Source organism: Tachyglossus aculeatus, chromosome X2, assembly GCF_015852505.1.
Source record: "Tachyglossus aculeatus isolate mTacAcu1 chromosome X2, mTacAcu1.pri, whole genome shotgun sequence".
NCBI classification, from domain to species: Eukaryota; Metazoa; Chordata; class Mammalia; order Monotremata; family Tachyglossidae; genus Tachyglossus; species Tachyglossus aculeatus.
This window is the reverse complement of record NC_052100.1, coordinates 17,646,306-17,656,936: the sequence shown is the minus strand read 5'-3', so window position 1 is coordinate 17,656,936 and position 10,631 is coordinate 17,646,306. Positions and strand designations below refer to the sequence as shown.

The 10,631-nt window shown below is 43.6% G+C and overlaps 1 protein-coding gene and 1 non-coding gene across 2 annotated transcripts in view; one reads left to right on the top strand and one right to left on the bottom strand.

Moving 5' to 3' along the window:
* WWOX (WW domain containing oxidoreductase) overlaps positions 1-10,631 on the bottom strand; it is a 1,164,534-nt gene that overhangs the window by 566,476 nt on the left and 587,427 nt on the right. The gene's annotated exons all lie outside the window — the stretch shown is intronic.
* On the top strand, positions 10,287-10,424 carry LOC119949759. The gene has a single exon (XR_005457296.1). It is a non-coding gene; the product is annotated as a small nucleolar RNA SNORA7 (small nucleolar RNA).

The following is a 10,631-nucleotide window of genomic DNA, read 5'->3' as shown; positions in this document are numbered from 1 at the left end:
TTAAAACGAATAAAAGTGAAGTCAAATGTGCTTTTTCACCCATGAAACTCAGAGGGGAAGCCTCAGGAATTGCCCTTGCTTGAACTGTCCTGGATTCTGAAAGCTTTAAATAAGCAGCTGGAAATCATAAAGGACCAGGCATGTCAATCCTGACGGTTCCCTTTGAAACAGAGGGTGAAAGCCAATTGGCAGGAAAATGTAAAGGTACCACGGCCCTGCATTTGACCTTTCCGCAGTATGTGATTGGGGAAGGTCCTGATGGAAGTACCTATTTAACTATTTCTTCGCACCTCTCTTAGGAGAAATCATGAAATAACATACTGTAAGCACACCAAATAGAGTTCTCATAATGAAACTAAAAACATGGTTTGAATTTTTGCCTTTGAAAATGTACATTCCCTCCTGGCCCCCAAAGCAACATGCAGGGAAAAATATGAACCATTTGGTGTGCTGAGGTTCGACAAACATTCAGCAGTTATTTCAACACACTGAATGTAATCCGCTGATTGATAGGATACCTTCAACACACCAAATGTAAATGTAATTGTTTTTCAAAGAGTTGGAGGGGGAATAGAAGGAAATGTACCCCAGTGTTTCGAGAGGAAATATTCCGTAGCAGTTATGCTTGCAGAGGATAGGATTGCCATTCACCCAGCGTTATACCAGACTGGTTTTCAGTTAGTCAGTCCCCTGTCTGGTACGGATAAAGCACAGCATGCCTTCATGTATGACATATTTATTTTAAATGCTCAGCTTCCCTGGATTGAGTTCCAATCAATTAATGAATAATATGTATTGAATGCCTCTTCCATTTTAAATCTACTTCTCAAGCCCTGACCTCTCTCCTCCTCCACATGTCCTGCCAACACCTCAAGCTAAACGGATCCAAAACTGAACTCCTAATCTTGCCACCCTTACCCTGTCTTCCCCCTGCCTTTCCTATCACTGTAGACAACACCACTATCCTCCCTGTCTCATAAGCCCAACCTCAGCATTATCCCTCACTCATCTCTCTAATCAATGAGTCAATCACTGGCATTTTGTAAGCACTTACTGTGTGCAGAGCCCTTGGGAGAGTATTCATTCTCACTCAACTCACATATTCAATCTGTCACTTCTTCCTTCACAACTTCCCTCAAGGTTGAGTTCTCAGTCCCCTTCTATTCTCCATCTACAGGCATTCCCTTGGAGAACTCACTCGCTCCTATGGCTTCAACCACCATCTCTATGCAGATGATATCTAAACGTACCTCTCCTCCCCTGATCTCACTCCATCTCTACTGGCTCACATCTCCTCCTGCTTTCAAGACATCTTAACTTGGATGCCCTCCCGTTACCTCATCTCACCCACCTCCTACCTCACCTCACTTCTCTCCTTCTACAACCCAGCCCGCACACATAAGTACATAGCGACAGATTGAATATGTGGGTTAAATAAGAGAGAAGAGTTGAAGATAATGCCAAGGTTACAGGCTTGTGAGACTGGAAGGGTGGTGGTGCTGTCTACAGCGGCAGGAAAATCAGGGGTAGGACAGGGTGAGGGTGGGAAGATAAGGAGTTCTGTTTCGGACATGTTAAGTTTGAGGTGTTTGCAGGACATCTGAGTAGCTATGTCCTGAAGGCAGGAGGAAATACGAGACTGCAGAGAAGGCGAGAGGTCAGGTCTGGAGATGTAGATTTGTGAATCATCTGCATAGAGATGGTAGTTGAAGCCATGAGAGCAAATGAGTTCTTCAAGGGAGTGGGTGTATATGGTGAATAGAAGGGGACCCAAGACTGAAGCATGATGTACTTCAATAGACCTGTTTGAGGGGTAACTAATGTCACTGTAAAACACAGGATCTATATGCCCTGGTACTGCACAGAGGTCCTATGTACTCTCAACTCGTAGAAGATACATAGCACAACACAGCTCACAGCACAGGGCAACAAAACTGGAACTTTCATCCATTCATTCATTCATTCAGTTGTATTTTGATACCCACAGAGTGGGAGAACTAAGAGACTGAGAAGAAATGCGCTAGAAGTAGAGGAGACGCAGAACTGTGTTAGTGAAAACAAGTTTAGATAACACGTCTAGGAGAAAGGAGTGGTCCACATTATCAAAGCCCAGCACTTAGTACAATGTCTGGCACATAGTAAGCACTTAACAAATACCATCATCATTATTATTATTAGCCAAAAAGTCAAGGAGGAATAGGATAGAGTCTGTTAGCTTTAGAGACCATTATTGACCCCGAGACTGTTCTTTTAAATCATTTGTACGGTGTGTAGCAACAGCTAAAAAAGGCAACCGAATACTGAGCACATCATCAGGAAGGGGAAAGAAAACAAAAGGCAGCTTTTGCCACTGTTTTAAAATTATAGTTTCTCTGTCCCTGGAATATAATAATAATAATGATGATGATGGCATTTGTTAAGCACTTACTATGTGCAAAGCACTGTTCTAAGCACTGGGGGAACACAAGGTGATCAGGTTGTCCCACACGGGGCTCACAGTCTTAATCCCCATTTTACAGATGAGGAAACTGAGGCTCAGAGAAGTTAAGTTCATTCATTCATTCATTCAACTGTATTTATTGAGCTTACTGTGTGCAGAGCACTGGACTAAGCACTTGGGAAGTACAAGTCGGCAACATATAGAGAGGGTTCCTACCCAAAAATGGGCTCACAGTCTAGAAGGGGGAGACAGACAACAAAAGAAAACATGTGGACAGGTGTCAAGACATCAGAATAAATAGAAGTAAAGCTAGATGATGATGATGGTATTTCTTAAGCACTTACTATGTGCAAAGCACTGTTCTAAGAGCTTGGGAGGTTACAAGGTGATCAGGTCGTCCCACGGGGGGCTCACAGTTTTAATCCCCATTTTACAGATGAGGCAACTGAGGCACAGAGAAGTGAAGTGACTTGCCCAAAGTCACACAGCTGACAGTTGGCAGTCGGAATTTGAACCCATGACCTCTGACTCCAAAGCCTGTGCTCTTTCCATTGAGCCACTCTGCTTCTCTACTATTATTGGTAGTAGTATTATGTTTCTAACAACTTCTCTGTGCCTCAGTTGCCTCATCTGTAAAATGGGGATTAAGACTGTTATTAATAATAATAATGGCATTTATTAAGCACTTACTATGTGCAAAGCACTGTTCTAAGCGCTGGGGAGGTTACAAGGTGATCAGGTTGTCCCACAGGGGGCTCACAGTCTTCATCCCCATTTTACAGATGAGGGAACTGAGGCACAGAGAAGTTAAGTGACTTGCCCAAAGTCACACAGCCAACAAGTGGCAGAGCAGGGATTAGAACCCACGACCTCTGGCTCTCAAGCCAGGCCCTTTCCACTGAGCCACGCTGCTTCTCTACTTCTCTGGGCCTCAGTTACCTCATAAGTGACTTGCCCAAAGTCATACAGCTGACAAGTGGCAGAGCCAGAATTAGAACCCATGACCTCTGACTCCCAAGCCCGGGCTCTTTCCACAGAGCCATGCTGCTTCTCTAATTAATGTTTATTAGGCATTTATTAGTCCATTAGTTTATTAGTCTATTAATGTTATTAGTCATACTAGAATTTATTAAGCACCTAAGGTGTGCAAAGCATTCTCCCAGGTGCTGGGGAAAAATACACAGGGGAGAATTAGAAACAATCCCTAGTCCTCAGGAGCTCATGATCTAAGAATGAGGCGAGAAAGGGTTTGGCAATAGACACAAAGACATGACGATAATAATAAAAATATAAAAAATATAAAAGATAAAGCTCGGAGTCCAACAAGAATCCAGACACAAGGCTCCCAACACAAGCCTTCTAAATTTTGTAACGGCTGCATGATGCCACAGGTTGACTCCCTCACAGTCCCACTAATGCAGAGCAGGTTGGGTGGCAAGAAATGATGGGAGAATGGCAAAGGCTCCCAGTGCTCTTCTGAGTGCAATGCCACATTTGGAAAATAATAGATTCAAGAACTGTAAAGAGTTACTGAGATGATCAGGAGAACAGACAAGATTCCTTATGAGGACAGACTGTAAGAGATAGGGCGGGCTCTTCAATTGGAAAAAGTGCAGGCTTGTAAGCAAACAGAGAATCAGGTTGGACACAGTCCTTGTCCCACAGGGGCTCATAGTTCAAGTAGAATGGAGAACAGTATTGAATCCCCATTTTAGAGATGAGGAAACTGAGGCACAGAGAAATAAAGTGACTTGGTACAAGGTCACACGGCAGGCAAGTGGCAAAGGGAGGATTAGAACCGAGGTCCTCTGATTCTCAGGCCTGCGCTCTTAGCACTAGGCACCTTGCCTTCCTAGAGGAAAAAATTGGGAATATTGGCACATTCCAAATCATAAAAATGGAAGTCCAGGAGGGCAACAGAGATACTGCTCTTCCAAATCTTCTTTGGCATTACTCTCAGAGATAGAATTCTGGGCTGGATGGACTACTGGCTATCAAAAAGAAAATTAGGGATGAAGAGGGGAAAGGTTAGCTATTCCATAAATATTACAACTGATTCCATGGAGGGCCACCACCGTGAGGCTCCTCCAAGTATCTTATTGCCACCAAGATCATTCTCTCAAAGGTATGCAATGAACTTCTTGCCAAATCTAGCAGACTTTACTCCGTCTTAATCCTTCTTGACCTTCCAGCTGCCTTTGACACTGTGGACCACTCCTTTCTCCAGGAAACACTAACTAGTCATGGTTGTTCAGACACAGTTCATTCTTGGTTTTCCTCTTACCCCTCTGGCCTATCCTTCTCAGTGCCTTTGGCCAGTTCTTCCCGTCTCTCAAACTCTGTTCTGGGTCCCCTTCTCTTCTTAATTTACACCAACTCCCTTGCGGAGTTCATCAGCTTCATGGCTTCAACTACCACCTCTAAGCAGATGACTCCTAAAACCTCGCTAACCCTGACCTCTCTCTTCTGCCCTCTCACATCTCCCCCTGCCTCCAGGACATCTCTACATGAATGTCACACCAATGTCTCCACCTCAACATTTCCAAAATTGAATTCATCCTCCCTCCCTTATCTTCTATTCCAACTTACTTTCCCATCACAGTCAACACCATCTGTCACATATCTCTAACTCATAGCATTGCTACTGTCCTTGACTCCTCCCTCTCTTTCAATTTGCATAGTTCAGTCTCTTCACGACATTTTGCACATCTGCCTCTTCCTCTCATTCAAATGGGTTCCACACTTTCCCAGGCACTTGCCATTCTCATCTTGGGCACTACATTAGACTCTTTGCTGATCTCCCTGCCTCCGGTTTCTCCCCTCTCTGGTTCATACTTCACTTTGGTGCCCAGATCATTTTTTTCAGAATGTCATTCTGTACACATCATCATGCTCCTCAAAAACTTCCAATTGTTGCCCTTTTTACTAATGGTCTTTTTTAAGTGCTTACTATGCGCCAGGCACTGGACTGAGTGCCGGGGTAGAGACGAGATATCATCCACCTGGGGCATGGACTGATTTTCCAACTTACAGATGAGGTAACTGAGGCACAGAGAAGTTAAGTAACTTGCCCAAGGTCATACATCAGCGCTGGCACTGGTTCCCAGGTCCTCTGACTCCCGGGCCCATGCTCTTTCCATTAGGCCACAGTGCTTCTCTCTGCATCAAATAGAAATGTCTGACCACTAGAGCTCTCAGTCAGCTCTCTCCTTCCTACTTATGTGTTCTCCTCTCCCCCTATACCCCAGGTTGGGAATGTGCCTGCTTAGTGAATTGTACTGTACTCTCCCAAGTGCTTTGCACACAGTAAGTGCTCAATAAATATGAATGAATGAATGAATGAAGGTCACATGCTTCATTCCTTGCAAACTAACCTGCTCACTGTCCCTTTTTCCCATCTCTACTGCTAGCAGCCCCTTGTTCTCTCCCTCCAAGCTACTTTGAACTTCCTCCCACTTAGTGATCTCATCATCAAAGCACAACTCCAGGAAGTCTTCCCTGATTATTTTCTAAATTCCCCACCTCATATTCTCAAGTTCCACTTCAGCCCTAGAGTAATCATAACCCCCAAAACACTTATATACATAACATATATTTTATTAGTTTCTCCAAACTGCACTTAAAACATTTATCTCCCCGACTAGACTGTGAGCTTCTTGAGGGCAGGAACCATGTCTACTAATTCTATATAGTTGTTCTCTGTATTAGAAGGCGGCACCACTGACAGTAATGGTATTTGTTAAGTGCTTACTACCAAATACCATGAAAGTATGAGTGATGTGTGGCTAAAAAGGCCAATGTGGGATCCTCCCAGCCACACTGGGCTCACAAAAATTTTGTCCCTTATGTGTTTGTACTTAGTATTTGTGGCACTTGGCACTGTTTTCTCCTTGGTGTCTTTGTCTCTCTTTCCATATGAAGCTTTTACTCAGAGAAAGTAATTCCTTCTTGAAGGCATGGCACTGTGCAGGTCTGCCCTCAGCAGTCCCATTTTGCAGCTGGGATGCAGGACTGTCTGAGGCTTTGTTTTACCCTGGCCTTAAAATGCTTTCTCTGCCCTTCATGCTTTGTTTCCCAATCTCAGCTCTCCACACAGCAGTTTTTTTAGGTCTCCTGCTGTTCCTCATTCTCCTCATGTGTACTACCCAGCGTAGCTGTGTTAAGGTGAGTATAGGTTGGATACTAGGAGACTCACTTAAAGCACTCAATCATTCACCTTGCTCCCTCCTACCTTACCTTCCTGATTTCCTACTACAGCCCAGCCCACACACTTCGCTCCACTAATGTCAACCTACTCACTGTACCTTGATCTCATCTATCTCACCACCATTCATTCTTTCGATCATATTTATTGAGCACTGACTGTGTGCTGAGCACTGCACTAAGTGCTTGGGAAAGTACATTACAACAATAAACAGACACATTCCCTGCCCTCAACGAGCTCTCGCCCATGTCCTGCCTCTGTCCTGGAACACCCTCCCTCTTTGTATCTGACAGATGCTCACTCTCCCCACCTTCAAAGCCTTATTAAAAATACATCTCCTCTAAGAAGCCTTCCCCACTTCAGTCCTCATTTCCTCACTGCCCTGGCAGTTGGATTTGCACCCTTTATCACCCCTCCCTGAGCCCCACAGCACTTATGTACGTATCCCTAATTTATGTTTAGTAATGTGTGAACCCCTCTCTACACTGTAAGCTCGTTGTGGGCAGGGAATATTTCTACCAACTCTCTCAAGTGCTCAGTGTGGTGCTCTGCACACACTGAGTGCTCAATAAATATGACTGATTGTTGACAGACTATGCTCAAGAACTTCATTGTTCGTGATCATATCTTGCCATTTGATATTGACTCTGGTCCATAAGTGACGCTGATGTAACTGCTCAAAGAGCCAGATGTGATACCTGTTTGTGGTCCAAATATCACAGCTGTAGAGAATGTCAGACCACACTACAGCTCTGTAGACCTTTAGTTTGGTCTGGAGTCCTATATCATGCTGCTGCCACAATCTGTTAGCCTCCTAAAGGATATGCTAGCTTCTAGATTCTCTTTTCAATTTCCCTATCTATCTATCTATCTACCTATCTATCTATCTATCTATCTCTCTCTCTCTAGACTTGAACCCCTATCTCGTCATCGATCTCGTACCACTAACCCACAGCCCTGGATCACTTCCACAATCCGCTTCCTTCGCTCCTGTGCCCCAGCCAGAGAGCGCTGCAGGCGGAAATCTAGATAACAGGCTGAACTCATTCAGCAGCATAACGACAAGACCAAGGGCTTAGGAGTCAGAGGTCGTGGGTTCTAATCCCGGCTCCGCCACTTGTCTGCCGTGTGACCTTGGGAAAGCCATGTAACTTCTCTGCGCCTCAGTTACCTCATCTGTAAAAATGGGGATTACGACTGTGAGCCCCATGTGGGACAACCTGACTACCTTGTATCTACCCTCACATTTAGTACAGTGCTTGACACATAGTAAGTAGCTTAACAAATACTGTAATTATTATTATTATTATTATTACCTTAAGTTTACCCTTGCGTGCTTTAACTCTGCCTGACAAAAGTATTTCTCCACTCTTATTGACAACCATGCCCATTTGGTGTTAAGTAAATTCTATTGATTAATGTAATCTTACATTTCATGTACCATTGGTCTGACCCAGTGATGACCCAGTTTATGTTATGATGTTCTTACTTCTATAGAATAAGGTTTGATGATGGAGTCTCACATTAGGCATGACAGACAAGCCTCAGTCCTGAGATTTCAGGACTGAGAACCTGTGTGGAGGAATTTATTATAGTGAGAGTTCATTCATACATTCAGTCGTATTCATTGAGCACTTATTGTGTGTAGTGCACTGTACTAAGCGATTGGGAGAGTACAATACAACAATAAACAGACACATTCCCTGCCCACAGTGAGCTTACAGTCTAGAGGCAGGGAGACAGACAAATATAAATACACAAATCATGGATATGCACATTGGATATGCACATAAGTGCTGTGGGGCTGGGGCTGGGGAAGAACAAAGGGAGCAAGTCAGGGCGACATAGAAGGGAGTGGGAGAAGTAGCTAGAGAGGGAGCTTACAGTCTAGAAGGGGGACGCTGACAGTCAAAGTGACCATAGCATATTACTGATACTAGCATGTACTGCCATGACCCGGAAGACGGTCACTGTGGTAACCACTGTGGTCCTCACTACCCTGTTAGCCAGCTATTTTTCAGGATTCCTGCTGGGCCTATCCAACTCACAGAATGCTCTAGGTAGTACTTCTGAACCACTCATAGTATAGCCCCAGCAAGAAGAACCAGGATTAGAACCCAGGTCTCTTTCAACTGAACCAACAGCAGGGCTCAAAAGGACAATTAAAAGTAAACTGGTTTGGGATTTGAAATTCAGGTAAATCTAAAACCTTAATTCAGCCTTCATAAGTGAGAAATAACCTCTCGGGTTATAAAAAAAGGGCTACCAATCAAGTACTAGTATTTAGTGAGGGCTTACTGTGGGCAGAAGACTGTACTAAGCACTTGGGAGAGTATTTTCAATCGTATATACTGAGCACTTTCTGTGTGCAGAACACTGTACTGTTTGGGAGAGTACAATACAACAGTAAACAAATTCCCTGCCCACAACAAGCTTACAGTCTAGAGGGGGATACAGACATCAGTAGAAATAACTTAGCGATATACACATAAATGTTGTGGGGTGGAGGCGGGGGTGAATACCAAGTTTCCAAAGGGTAAAGCTCCAAATGCACACTTGCAGAAGGGAGAATGCAAACTGTTTCTCAGCCACTGCCATGATTTTCAACCTTCAAATTAATGCTATCTCTCAGGGTACTGAGAATGAACAGCCCAAGAAACACAGTGATAGTGAGGTGGACCTACAGTTCCAGCTTTTACAAAAATCTTACTTTTCCACAGCCTGACTTCTTTTAAACCCACCCTTCTTTCTTTAGGACTTGCTTGTGTTAAGTGGGCCGACTTCTATAACCCATACAAAACTGTTAGCTTGGGTCACGAGATGGTCACCATTTAATCTCCAGATCAGTAGGTTACAACAACCAGTGTTACTAAGTATATGCTTATTTTTCTCATTATTTGTCACAGTAAAACCGGGAGGCAAATTAGGAGTAATATCCCAGTTTTAGAGGTGGAATTTGCATAAAGACACCAGCAAAGCCAAATTGAAGTAGAGCCAGGGTTAGAACCCATAGTGTTGACTCTTCCACCTACAGTTTAGTCAGTTAATCCATGCTGCCCCCAGCAAGCTCACATACCATTCAAATTGCTTATCCGAGGACAGAGGACACCAAAAAAAAAAAAATGTACAGTGAATGCAAATTCAGCAGGCTTTTTTTTTTACAATAAGTGATCTTTTTTTCAAATCAATTATATTTTTAAGTTGCAGCAACAGCCATACTGAATAGGTTTAGTTCCAGATGAGGCTATCCCAATTAGCAGAGAATTATTAATTCAATAATTGCAAGTTTAAAAACTGAAGCCAAACATCTCCTTTAAAAACAAGATTTTATGTTCAATAAATATTGAGTAAGACCTATTTTAACTGGGATCCATTTAAACAAACAAAATTTGAATAACTGCCATCTCAGAAGTGCATGATCTCAATTAAATTTTGATGCTCTCCTTAGTGCAAACAGAGTTGTTTCAGCTGACTATGAACTGGGTGTTTAGTTTGAGGGTTAAAAAAAAGGCTATGGCACCCAAGATACTACAGTAGGCCCTCACTAAAACTGGTCTCTGTATTACCAGTTTGATTCTTGAATGGTTTACTTTTCAACAACAAATTAATCAATTGTATTTATTGAGTACCTATTATGCACAGCTCCTCTCAGGGTCACACCTGGAGTGTTTCCAGTACTCTACTAGTCTCAGCTATGGGAGGGAGAGTCGAGCAGAGGCCTACCCATTCCATTCCTAGCTTGGCCAGTGGCTAGCGAGTGGAAGGCAATCTGCTACAAGTCAAAACTCAACTGTGCTGGGCAGCGGCATGGGAGAAAGTCAGGAGTGGAGACTGAAGTTTACTGCACTGAAGGCGGCAATGGTAAACCACTTCCACATTTTTACCAAGAAAGCTCTATGGATACACTACCAGAACGATTGCAGATGGAGGTGGGGGCGTTCTGGGAGAGATGTGACCTTGGAGTCACTATGGGTCCGAAACGATTTG